Here is a 12101-nt window from a genome sequence, read left to right on the forward strand (position 1 = left end):
GAGATAGACTACAACCAACGCTCTTCAGTCAAGCCTCGTGCTTGTCAATCGCTGCCTTGGTTTCCTCCATCACCTGCCTCTTAGTTATATGCTCTTCTGTAATAGTGAATGTGGTAATTTCCAGAAGAGGTCTTTTACTGATAACTTTGATGACACAGTCAACCCAGAAGAAACAATGAAGGACATGAGCAAGTCTATGTATATCAAATGTATGTATTACTAATTATATATCTCAAGATTGCAGCCACATGTGTGGTTTCAAATATTTAATGACTAAAGGTTTTTTTTTCCTAGAAAAGGAAAGTCAGGATTCTGGGTAGGACTTGTGTATTCTTTTGGGTATAACCGCAGACTTGAGTTTTCATATAGGTATCTTTAGATACATATTTTCTAGTCAGTTTGAATTCAATAATGCTGTGGGATAATGCTCTTGTATCCTGTAAAGATTTGTCACTCAAACTGGTTTAATAAAATGCTAACTGACCAGTAGCCAGGCAGGAAGTTTAGGTGGAGCAACCAAACTAGGAGAATTCTGGGAAGAGGAAAAGCAGAGACACAGTCACAAGCCAGATGCAGGGGAAGCAAAATGAGAATGCCTCACTGAGAAAAGGTATCAAACCATGTGGCTAAGCATAGATAAGAATATGGGTTAATTTAATTTGTAAGAGCTAGGTAGTAATAAGCCTCAGCAATAGGTCAAACAGTTTATAATTAATATAAGCCTCTGTGTTGATTTGGGATGAATAGCTGTAGGACCAGGTGGAACAGAAACTTCTGGAAATCGCAGGTTAAGTAGAAGCATACAAACTTACAACTTTTGAAGCATTTTCAGATGATAGCATGGAGACTTATAACAAACCTTATTGGCTAGCAGTTCACTAGGGTAGTCTCTCACAACATGCACTCATGGAATCCCATGTGAGCCAGTAGGCTACCTTTTTATCATTGGACGACGCATTGCCACAGTTCTGGCCCAGAAACAAGCCAGATTGGGATGGGATGGCAATAAACTGGGAGAGAAGGAAGTCGCATTGCATAGGATCAAATCAGAGTTAAACGAATAAGGGGGCCTTAGAATGCTGATGGCTTGCCAAAGACACACAGCAGAACCCAGCTGAGTCCTAGTTTCAACTCTCAAATCCCACTGGATACATCACTCTGGCTGTTCCCCATCTTCTCTGTTTCCTAAGGGGCTGAGTAGATAAATGTTTGGCAAATATGTTGCAAGAGACCTAGCATCAACATTGGTGTTTCTTAGGAATTTCCTGGGCAGAAAATGCTAACATCCGAAGGCTTCTGAGCTGTGCTTCCAGAGGAATGTTCACACTAATCTTCACCTTGCTCCTTCTTTCACCAGACCTGCCTCAGTCTCCCCAAGTGCTAGAATCCTACCCAGTTCTCTTTCAACTGTCAAAAATCAGACCACATCTTCCAAACCAATATATATTGGAGCCTCATACTTCCCAGGCTAGCATTCTCCCTCCTTGGATGCCGTGTGTGTGTGTGTGTGTGTGTGTGTGTGTGTGTGTGTGTGTGTGTGTGTGTGTGTTTTGACACGTAGCCTCTATTTCTAATTCCTAATTCAGGTCATGTTGCAGGAAACTCCCCTTCACTGCCTGCATGTACCCCACCCAGTTCTCTGACTTGTCCAGAGCCTCGCTCTTTCTTCGAGACTGGTTTCAGAGACAACTGTGTCTACTCTTACATATGCCAGATGACACAAAGTCAGAAAAATAGACAACTCATCCCACTCCAGTTACGTTCACTGAAGTGAGGCCTGTCTGAGTCACTTACCCATGATCCTGCCACAAATCAAGACAGCGAGTTCGAGGCAGTTTGTTTACAATGCCTTGAAAATAGGTACCTTTGCCAGCATTCGAGAACCAAGCCTTTTCTATCCAAGTCTATGTAGACAGATCTAACCACTTACACTCAAGGGGTGTTTTAGGACAGTTCCTTCTTAATTATTAAAAAGAAAAGCTTTGCTTACTGTGTACTATACTCATATGGTGCCTGGAGCCATTTTCCCCAGGACCTAAAGGTAGAATAATGATTTTTCCAGGGGTCGCACGAGTCCTTAACTAAGATTAAATCTGGCCACTGGTTTATTCCCTTCTGAGCAATCCCTTCACCTCCCATTTGCATGATTCTGATAAATGGAACTTTCTTTAGCCTCTGAGTCCCTTTTGTGACTAAGAATTAGACAGTTCTTCCCTCTGACTCTAGTCCCTCTGCAACATTACCTTCTTTATGAGCTCTTTCTAGAACCTTGTGAGGCTTTCTGCATGTCCTGTTTCCAGACGCTTCTGCTTCTGATTGTCCTGGAGCCAGTAGTACCTCCACATACTTCCAGAACTTCTGCAGACAGCTTCTTGAGCTGCCACCCAGCCCAGCCCCAAACCTTGGCCTATCCCACATCTCCTACTTCCCCCACCTCCAGCTTCAGTGTGAAAATGTCTGTAGCAAAAGAAGGCAGTTTGAAGAGGGAAGACTGAGAGGCTGTATTATAAAATACGTATTTCTCATAGTCCATCTCGTTGTGCATGCCTTCTAGCAGTCAGATTTTCAAATCAGTGATACTTCTACCAACCAGCCAAGAGCTCCCAGCTCTGGACAGTTCGGTTGCACAAGAAGGAAGGCTTTTCCCGGGCCTAATTTACATTCACACGGCTTGGGTACTCTCTGTTGAGAGCCGAATTTCCAGAGTGAAATGTGTGTCTTGGCTGTGGAGGAGTCTCCATGTCTTTAATTGTGCTCCTAGATTGGAAGCTGTTGGGGTGCTTGGAGCAGCAGAGAATTCCTGAGGTGTGATGCTTCCACGGGAAGCCCTATTTCAATAGCAGAAGGCCAGCACATCTGATGGGCAGGCTGCCCACTGGGCCAGCTCGTCTGCCAACACCCCCACATTTATTAAGGTTCTTTTGTGAGATAAAGAGGCTGGACACCTGGATCCTTCCAAAAACAAAACAAAATTAAGGCTGCAATTACCTGTCTGCTCCGTGCAAGGCAATCCACTCCGCTGTCCTTTGGCTTTCGCTGGTGACAAGCAGATGTCACCCAGAGCAATTTGGAAACCCTAGCAAACAGCGTTCAGATAAGGTTCAAAAGATGAACTTACTCCAAAAGTACAACCAACTTGCCAGACAGTGGATACGGGAGCCCATAGACAAGGAGCTGGAAGCCAGTGGAGAGAGTGAATCCACCGGCACCCTTGAGCTCCAATCCCCAGCACAACTGCCAGAGGCTGACTTGAACCCACGTAACAGGCCCAAGTCTGTCTCTTGACTCTGTGACTTCATGGGGATTTAATGTTTTGTTTGTCTTACACTCTTAGAATCAAACTTCAGGCAAACGTTACTCCTTGAAGTTTGCCAGTTTTAGATTTTGCGTTTATAGTCAAGCTGTCATCTTGTGTCTTTCTGGGCCCGCTATGAGCTTCCCTGATATAGTTTTCATGATAGAAATATCTAAAGCCAGCTTTTCTGTTCCCTTGACAGAAGCAGACACGAAGGTGTTGGTATTTTGTGGGATCATCTTCTCCCTTGCCTCTCACCACACAGATCACCTCACCTAATGTACATAAAACCTCACCGGGTTTAACCAAGATCCGGCAGTGAGATACTGACTACTGGCAGTAAGATATTATTGGCCCTTCTGAGAATGGTCGGCTGGGCTTCAATTATGATCTCCCCCAGGCCCAATCTCTCAATCTATACTGCTTTATTCTGTCTCTCGTCCCTGGTATAGTCTTCTCCCAGAATGCTCCCTGTTTGCAGCAACACTCAGCTCTCAGTTTCCTGCGGAAACTGTATGCCATTGTCCTGCAGTTCTCTGCTTCTTGACAAGGCTGCCCAGTTCTTTTTCCTTTTTCCAAGACTGGGAAGACAAGGGGCAAATTTATTGTTCATTGCAGTTCCCGTGATGTTTCCACATTTTCACATGATATGTCAGCACCCACATTTTCTCAGAGGATATGTTCCAAGACCCCTGTAGATGCCCGGAACTTCAGTCATGACAGGCCCGGCACATGCCTTTATCCCTGTGTACACCTGAGAGGAAGTTTACTTTATAATTAAACAGGAGATTAGCAAGGATTATTAACAAAACAGACCAATTAAAAACTTTACTATAGAAAGAGTTATGAGACTATTGCCTGTCTCAAACATCTTCCTAAGCCTGCTGGGGTGGTCCTTGCTGTCAATTCCGGTGTTCAAGAGGCAGAGGCAGGTGGACCTCTGTGAATCTGAAGTCAGCCTGGACAACAAAGCCGGAGCTATACAGTGAGATCCTGTTTCAAAATATCTGTATATATACTTTAAACTCTTTTGTTGTTTGGAGATCAGACGTGTATGTGTAAGGCACAATAAGATAGATAAGGGCACAGAGAAGCTGCTACATAAGGATTCATTTGGTAACTGAGTGACACCCAAGCGAGGAGTATATACAGCGTGAGAACACGGTCTACGCAGGACAGAGCTGGAAAATGTGCAATCCCATCACTTCACTCAGAATGGTGCACAAGATTTTTAAGTTGTGAATGATTTGAGTCTAGAATATTTTGAATACAGTTGACCACAGTTCCTATGATTGGAGAAAATCAAGTCACCGATGTAGAAGGGAATGACTGTTGTAGGTGCTTAGCAAAACTCTGGGGAATAGATGATTTGGAAACTGTCAACTACATCAAACGAGAGTTGCACAGATGTGGCTTCTGATAAGAATAAAATTATCAACTGCGGAATGCATCCCCATGAACTGGTGTTTAGGAAATACAGCACTCACAACTTTGTGTTTAGGGAGACAGGGAGTATCAACTACACCAAACTGAGTGACCTAAAATATTTGGAAATTTTCTAAAGGTTCATAATCAGTTCAAATCTACTTTATAAAGACAGAGGAGTCAACAAAGTTGGGAGGAGTGGATCAGGGGTGGGTTGGGGGAAGACAAGGGGGCATGAGGAAGGGGCAGGGAAAACTGTAGATGGAATGAAAAATAAAATTTAAAAATTCAAATTAAAAATAACATTAAGCATGATACTCTAAAAGAAACAATAAACTCACCGGCACTCAAAATAATTAAAAAGAGACAGAAGAAAGTGATTTGTAAGTTGAAAAAGAAATGTAAGTCCAAGATGAACATTGCTTTGGTAATGACTCCTTCATGTGCCATACCTGTATACCATGTTTTCTGTAACAGGGAAAGTAAACACAGCTTGAAAAGTAAAATATTAATGACCTAAATCTTGATCCTGAGATCAATATAGATAATGCAGAGAACAAAGGGGGACTGATATGAAGGAACTATTCATGTGATAATTTTTAATATAAAGTTTGTAATAAGCAAACAAGAAATTGACCTAGAACACAATGCCCTTAATACACACGATAGTCTAACAGATAAAAAGTCCAGTGTCAAGAATGAAGTTGTGGGAGAATGAGGACTCATAGGTGCCCAAATAATAGGCTATTGTCAACTCTATACATTTCCCTCCAGAACCTGATGGTCAGACTCTGCACAGACTATAGAGAAGTTAAGCTGGTACTGACCTGGAAACTTTGCTCCCATGAACAGATGAAATTACAGCAATTGAGACAGTGTGCACAATCCCTGTGTAAGCTCACACCTCACCAAATTCCAGTTAGGAGAAGGGAAGTTGATATTATTTCCATGCCAACTCGAGTTATGAGCAACTGACAGCTCTTGGGAGCAGGAGAGTCAGTTTTCTTTAAGGTTGTGGCCACAAATCCAAGTAGAAAACTTAAACTTAATGGGTAAAGCAAAAAGAGGATGCCAAAGTAGGGTGGGTAGGGAAAGGAGATGAATTTGGGAGAAATGGGGAGGAGTGAATATGATCAAACACTCTATACAAAACTCTCAAAGAGCTAATAAGATAAGAGATTGTCAAATATTCATTTAAAATTCTTGTGCAAAACCTCCAATGCTTTTTTTTAAAAAAAATAATCTCATTAATCAGGATCAATGTAAGGTTTGTCAAGTTGGAATCATTATCATCAAACTCAAAAAGCATTCTAACTCCCAAATATATACCAAAGAGAAGCTAATGGACAGTGTACCAACCATCTAATTGTTTCAATCTAAAACAGGATGTCCAGATGAGAAAGAAAAATGCTAAACAACATGTCGAATAATGGTACAGAGTTAATTTTTATTGTTTTTTATTGAGCTATAAATTTTTCTTCACTCCCTTCCCTTCCTCCTCTCTCCCCTCTCCCATGGTCCCCATGCTCCCAATTTACTCAGGAGATCTTGTGTTTTTCACCTCCGGATGTAAACCCATGCGTATCTCTCTTAGGGTCCTCTTTGTTGTCTGCTTTCTCTGGGGCTGTGACCTGTAGGCTGGTTTTTCTTTGCTTTATGTCAAAAAACTACTTATGAGTGAATACATATTATATTTGGCTTTCTGGGTCTGCGTTACCTCACTCAATATGTTTTTATCTAGTTCCATCCATTTACCTGCAAATTTCAAGATGTCATTATTTTTTTTACTGCTATGTAGTACTCCATTATACAAATGTGCCACATTTTCTTTATTCATTCTTCAGTTGAGGGGTACCTAGGTTGTCTCCAGGATCTGCCTATTACAAATAATGCTGCTATGAACATAGTTGAGCACATGTCACTGTGGTATGTTTGAGCATCTTTTGGGTATACACCCAACAGTGGTATTGCTGGGTCTTTAGGTAGATTGTTTCCTAATTTTCTGAGAACTCACCATACTGATATCCAAAGTGGTTGTACAAGTTTGCACTCCCACAAGCAATGGAGGAGTATTCCCCTTACCCCAGATTCTCTCCAGTATAATCTGTCATCAGTGTTTTTTGTTTTTGGCCATTCTGACAGGAGTATGATAGGATATCAGAGTTGTTTTGATTTGCATTTCTCTGATAGCTAATGATGTTGAGCATTTCCTTAACTGTCTTTCAGCCCTTTGAGATTTGTCTGTTGAGAATTCTCTATTTAGGTCTATATCCATTTTTTATTGGGTTATTTGTTCTTTCAATATTAAGTTTCTATAGTTCTTTGTATATTTTGGAGATCAGTCCTCTGTAAGATGTGGGCTAAGTGGAGATTTTTTTTCCCAATCTTTAGGCTGCTATTTTGTCTTATTCACTGTGTCTCTTGCTTTACCAAAGCTTCTCAGTTTCAGAAGGTCCCCACTTATTAATTGTTGCTCTCAGTGTCTGTGTTTTATTTAGGAAGTGGTCTCCTGGGCCTATGTGTTCAAGTGTATCTTCCAGTTTCTCTTCTATGAGGTTTAGTGTGGTTTGTTTTATGTTGCTTTTATGTTTTATGTTGGTCTTGGATCCATTTGGACTCGAGTTTTGTACATGGCGATAGATATGGATCTATTTGCATTCTTCTACATGTTGATATCCAGTTATTCCAACACCATTTGTTGAATATGTTTTCTTTTTGCCATTTTATAATTTTAGCTTCTTTGTCAAAAATCAGGTGTTCATAGGTGTGTGCATTGATATCCAGGTCTTTGATTCGGTTCCATTGGTCCTCATGTCTGTTTTTACGCCAATACCCGGCTGTTTTCGTTACTGTAACTCTGTAATAGAGTCTGAAATCTGGGGTTGTGATGCCTCCAGAAGTTCTTTGGTTGTGCAGGATTATTTTGGCTATCCTGGGTTTTTTGGTTTTCCATATGAAGTTGGAAATTGTTTCTTTGAGGTCTGTGAAGAATGGGAAGATCTCCCATGCTCTTGGGTAGGTAGAATTAGCATAGTGAAAATGGCAATCTTACCAAAAGCAATGCAGCAGAGTTCTACGAAGCAGTCAGAGATCAGGTCCACATTAGACAGCCCTAGATCAACAGTGACCCGTGAATATCAAGCTTGAGTGTTTCGTTGGACTCTAAGAATTATTTTCTTTTCAAACAAAGTGTCTTTTTCCTTATGTCCTTGGTCCCTTTGTTCCACTTTTTCAGTACATGTCACATAACATAGCACATTGTCCCAGATCTGAGAGTTAAAGACATGAGCTCTGGTTTGGGTTCTGTTTTTGATTTATTCTGTAATTCTAAACAAGGTTGTACATCACTTTACCAATCCATCAATTGAAAAGCTTTATTCAGAACACTCATTTCCCAACTTTGTATGTTTCTACAGAGAGTCATGTGAGGTACAAATGGAGTTAGTCTAAATCCATGAAAAGGAACATGATCCCCTGAAGGAGAAAGGAGAATAGGGGAGGACATGGTAACAGGTCTGTTTCCTGATCTTGACAAACCCACTCCAGTCTTCTCAATCAAAAAATTATTTTTTATAGGAAATTTCCATCAAGAATCATGTTCAACAATATGTCAGACTAGCAGGGTGTTGTACCACATTGCTGTAACCTGAAGACCCAGGAAGCTGAGGCAGGAGAATAACAAGCTCAAGGAAAATCTGAGGTCCAGTCACAAACAAACAAACAAAATTTCAAAACTTGCTGGTATTAATGACCATCTATGCCTGGAAATTTAATTTTAACCTCTTAGAACGTTTCACTTTCTTTGGCTTTATGTTGAGTTCTGACATAAAGTACTTTTAAAAAAATAGACCATTTAAAATAATTTAATTTTTAAAATAAATTAAACTTAAATAACTTAAAAATAAGTTTTGACCTTTCAGCCCTCATTTTTATAGCAATTTTATGAGAGTGTATCTGACATTTGACACATTTGGCACAGAGCGGGCTAAATGAGCTGCTACAGGTGAGAGCTTTTGTTAGAGAGAGTCTGCATGGTAAAATCTTATGAAATGCCAAATACTCTTTTTAGTTATGCTGCCTGTAAATAAACAGGGTGTTGCTCCCTCATCAAGCATGACAATTATTTTCCCATCACGAGGCTTTAATTATTCCTTCTCTGTCCAGATCTAAGCTCCTCCCAGAACCTTCAGTCTTACGTTACCCACTGAGAGAAAGCTGGCTTTGATTTCCACCTTCTTCAGCACAGCTGGTTATTCATGTCAATCCTTCTCCAGTGACTGGCTCAGATCAACTGGGCCTCATCAATGAAAACACATACCTTCCCCCCCCCCCGCCATGCTGTGCAGAATTGGTGCATCTGAGACTCTGAGCTGATCTGTACAACCACATCTAGGGAATACAGAACTGGTCTTTAGCTCTGTTAGCAATATTTTCACGAGCGGCCCGGCACCCATATTAACTCATCATCTATATTTATCCCAGAAATCCATACTGGCTCCTGATGAGATCTCCAATATTTCCTCCTCGGAAATAAGAAACCGTTTTACCTAACTTGATACCAAAGTTTGCATCTGGGATCCCAGGAAGATGGACAAAACTACAAATAGCTACAGAGAGTTTCTTCAGATCGGAGGACTGATCTAACCACTGATCTCTGCTTACAGCTGGGGGAGTTATCAGGAAATAATGATGCATGTAGCTGGAGCCTAAGCTTCTCAAAAGCATTCCTTGTACAACATGAGCACAGCCATATGTACTGCCTGCCACACTCTCTTCATGTGCTGCAGGATAGTTTCATGGCAAATGCTGGGTCGAACACCAAGTTCTCATCTACACCCCTTGGTTCTGCCTTCTCTAGCTGGTGAACGTCATACCTTCTCTGTAACCATCTCTGTCCCACCTATCCTTGGCAAGGAACTGAACCGTGAAGACAGTAGGAAAAAACCATGACACCAAATTTCCTTTTCAGAACCTTCTAACCAAACAATCGGCACCATATCCACTTTGAGTGCACTTTGTACTAGAACTATGAATGCACCAACCCGACAGCTCGTGGTCTTTCTTTATCTCTTAGCACTAACTTTTCTTCTCCTTGAAGCTTATTTCAGATTTGTAACATTCAAAGCCTCCTATTTCACCTGATCTTTTAAGACCTTTGTGTATCTCTGCCTTGTTCATAAAGCACCTTACCAAGTCTTCCCCAGTGGAGCCTTAACACAGTGAAACCTTCTACCAACACACCGGACCCTCACAGTCTCTATCAGCCGTCAGTATGTCTCCTTAGGAAAGGGACATGCAGACCCTAAAAGGGGTCCAGCTACCAGAGATGTATGGATCTCTCCAAGATCCCCTGAAAAGTTAAATCAAGTCATTTTTTACAGACCACAACTGAGCCTTCCACCACTTCTGTCTAGCACTTTGTTGACAGAGACTCTGTGAGTAGAAGGCCAGGAGCCTCTTCTGCATCTCCAGCAAGACATCGAGACCATGAGCATGAGGGTGTCCTCCCATCTTATGGGGTCTGAAGAAAGTAGGAAGCGCAGCTCTGACTCTTCCCAGCATGGTTAGGTTGCACAACGCACAACTATAAGACATGACACAATCTGAAGACATATCTGGCCATACCCCACCGAGATTTACTGCATGAAGACTGAGGCTCTTTGTTGGAGGAGACTCATCCCAGCAAGAACAGAAGAACTCAGTCTTCATGGTTACAGACACACAGTCTTGTCATCCTTAGCAACGCAGCCTCAACACGCACACACTGCAAAGCCCAGGTCTTGGCTGTGTTCTTTTGGTAGTGGAAACATTCAGCCTGCATGATTACATTCCTGTCTCCTTCTCTTTCACTTACTCTACTAACATATCTCCCCTGAAATACCACTGGAATATATCATGACTGATTAGGCATGATAGTACATGCCTACAATCCCGGCACTGAAGAAGTTGAGACAGAAGAATCATGAATTCAAAGCCAGCCTGTGCTACATTGTAAACTTCAGCCCAGTCTAAACTATATATTGAGATTCTGTCACAAAAAGTAAGAGATTTCAACCTGTTGGGAAGAGATATTCTTACCCTTGTTATTCAGTGTGTCAGACTGAAAACCAACTGAATGGACTGCAGGTTGTCAGGTTTGGCCTTTGACTTCTTCAATCAAAATACAGATTTTGGTAGGATTCTCTCAGTGATTTGAGCAAATTAAGTTGGAGAAAAAGGATCAATGGTTTTCAAACTCTCCCAAGTAGAATTCTCTAACTTATGAAAAAAAATCCCAATGACTAATCTTAGTCCAAGCCAATAAATTAAAGGCCTCAGAAGCAGAATCTAGAATCCAGCAGTTTCCAAAGTCCTCCACGGGATTCCAATGTGCATTCAACGTTGAGAGTCACTCTCCAAGGTAAACAGAGCAACCCAAAAGCTCCCATTTAGGAAGGAGTTAAGATGGACAAAGTAGACTTGTAAGGAGAAGTAAGAAAGGTAATGTGATTTAGGATACACTTCTTGTAATGTAGACTCAAAACTGTCCCCATGAGACAAGTACACAGTACATGCTGCTAGCAACCAAGGCCACATAAGGGCCATCATCATATCATGGTTAGAAGACGCCCAGTAGGCACAATTTAATAAATAACATTATAACACCATAAAAAATGGAAAGTCTTCTCTTAGTAAGTTAACAAACAAGTAATTGTCTGTAAGATGCAGCACTGGAAGATCACATCCATCTTTTTATCCCAACAAACCATCAAATTAGCTACTATTGTTGCCATTGAAGAAAATGTATAAGGAAACTAAGATACACGTACACACACACACACACACACACACACACATGATACATATAGAAAACCAAACCACAGAGATATAAGCCTTCTCATATTAAACAATATATAAATTTGGGGACTAGAAAAAAACTCAGCTTTCTACAACTCCTTACAGTGCAAATATGAACATTTGGTAAGAAAGAGAAAACAGCTCCTGGTTGCTACTCTGAGTATTGAGGAGCAAGGCTGGTGCTCACAGCCAAGACACTGTTCTGCTGAACACAAAAAACTCTCTGAACACCAACATCAGACAAAACCCACAGTGAGACAATAACAGAGCTGCCCAAAACCAAGACTGCCCCATAAGTAAACACAGACAGAAACATAAACAGTGTCCATCCCAGGAAACTCAACAAGAGCCCACAACCCAGGAAAAATGAAAGGCTGCTGCTTCCTTCCCAGCTACCGTCAGCCTTGTTTCATGTCTGATATGTTCTGAACACAAATGGTTAATTATTCTAATTGTCATAGGCTCATCTTTGTTTCCCCCGAACCTCTAATGAAAAGCATAGTTTTCCTTCTTTGTTCCATTTCTAACAACACCAAGCACTAAG

Source organism: Microtus ochrogaster, unplaced genomic scaffold (genome assembly GCF_000317375.1).
Source record: "Microtus ochrogaster isolate Prairie Vole_2 unplaced genomic scaffold, MicOch1.0 UNK3, whole genome shotgun sequence".
Classification (NCBI taxonomy): Eukaryota; Metazoa; Chordata; class Mammalia; order Rodentia; family Cricetidae; genus Microtus; species Microtus ochrogaster.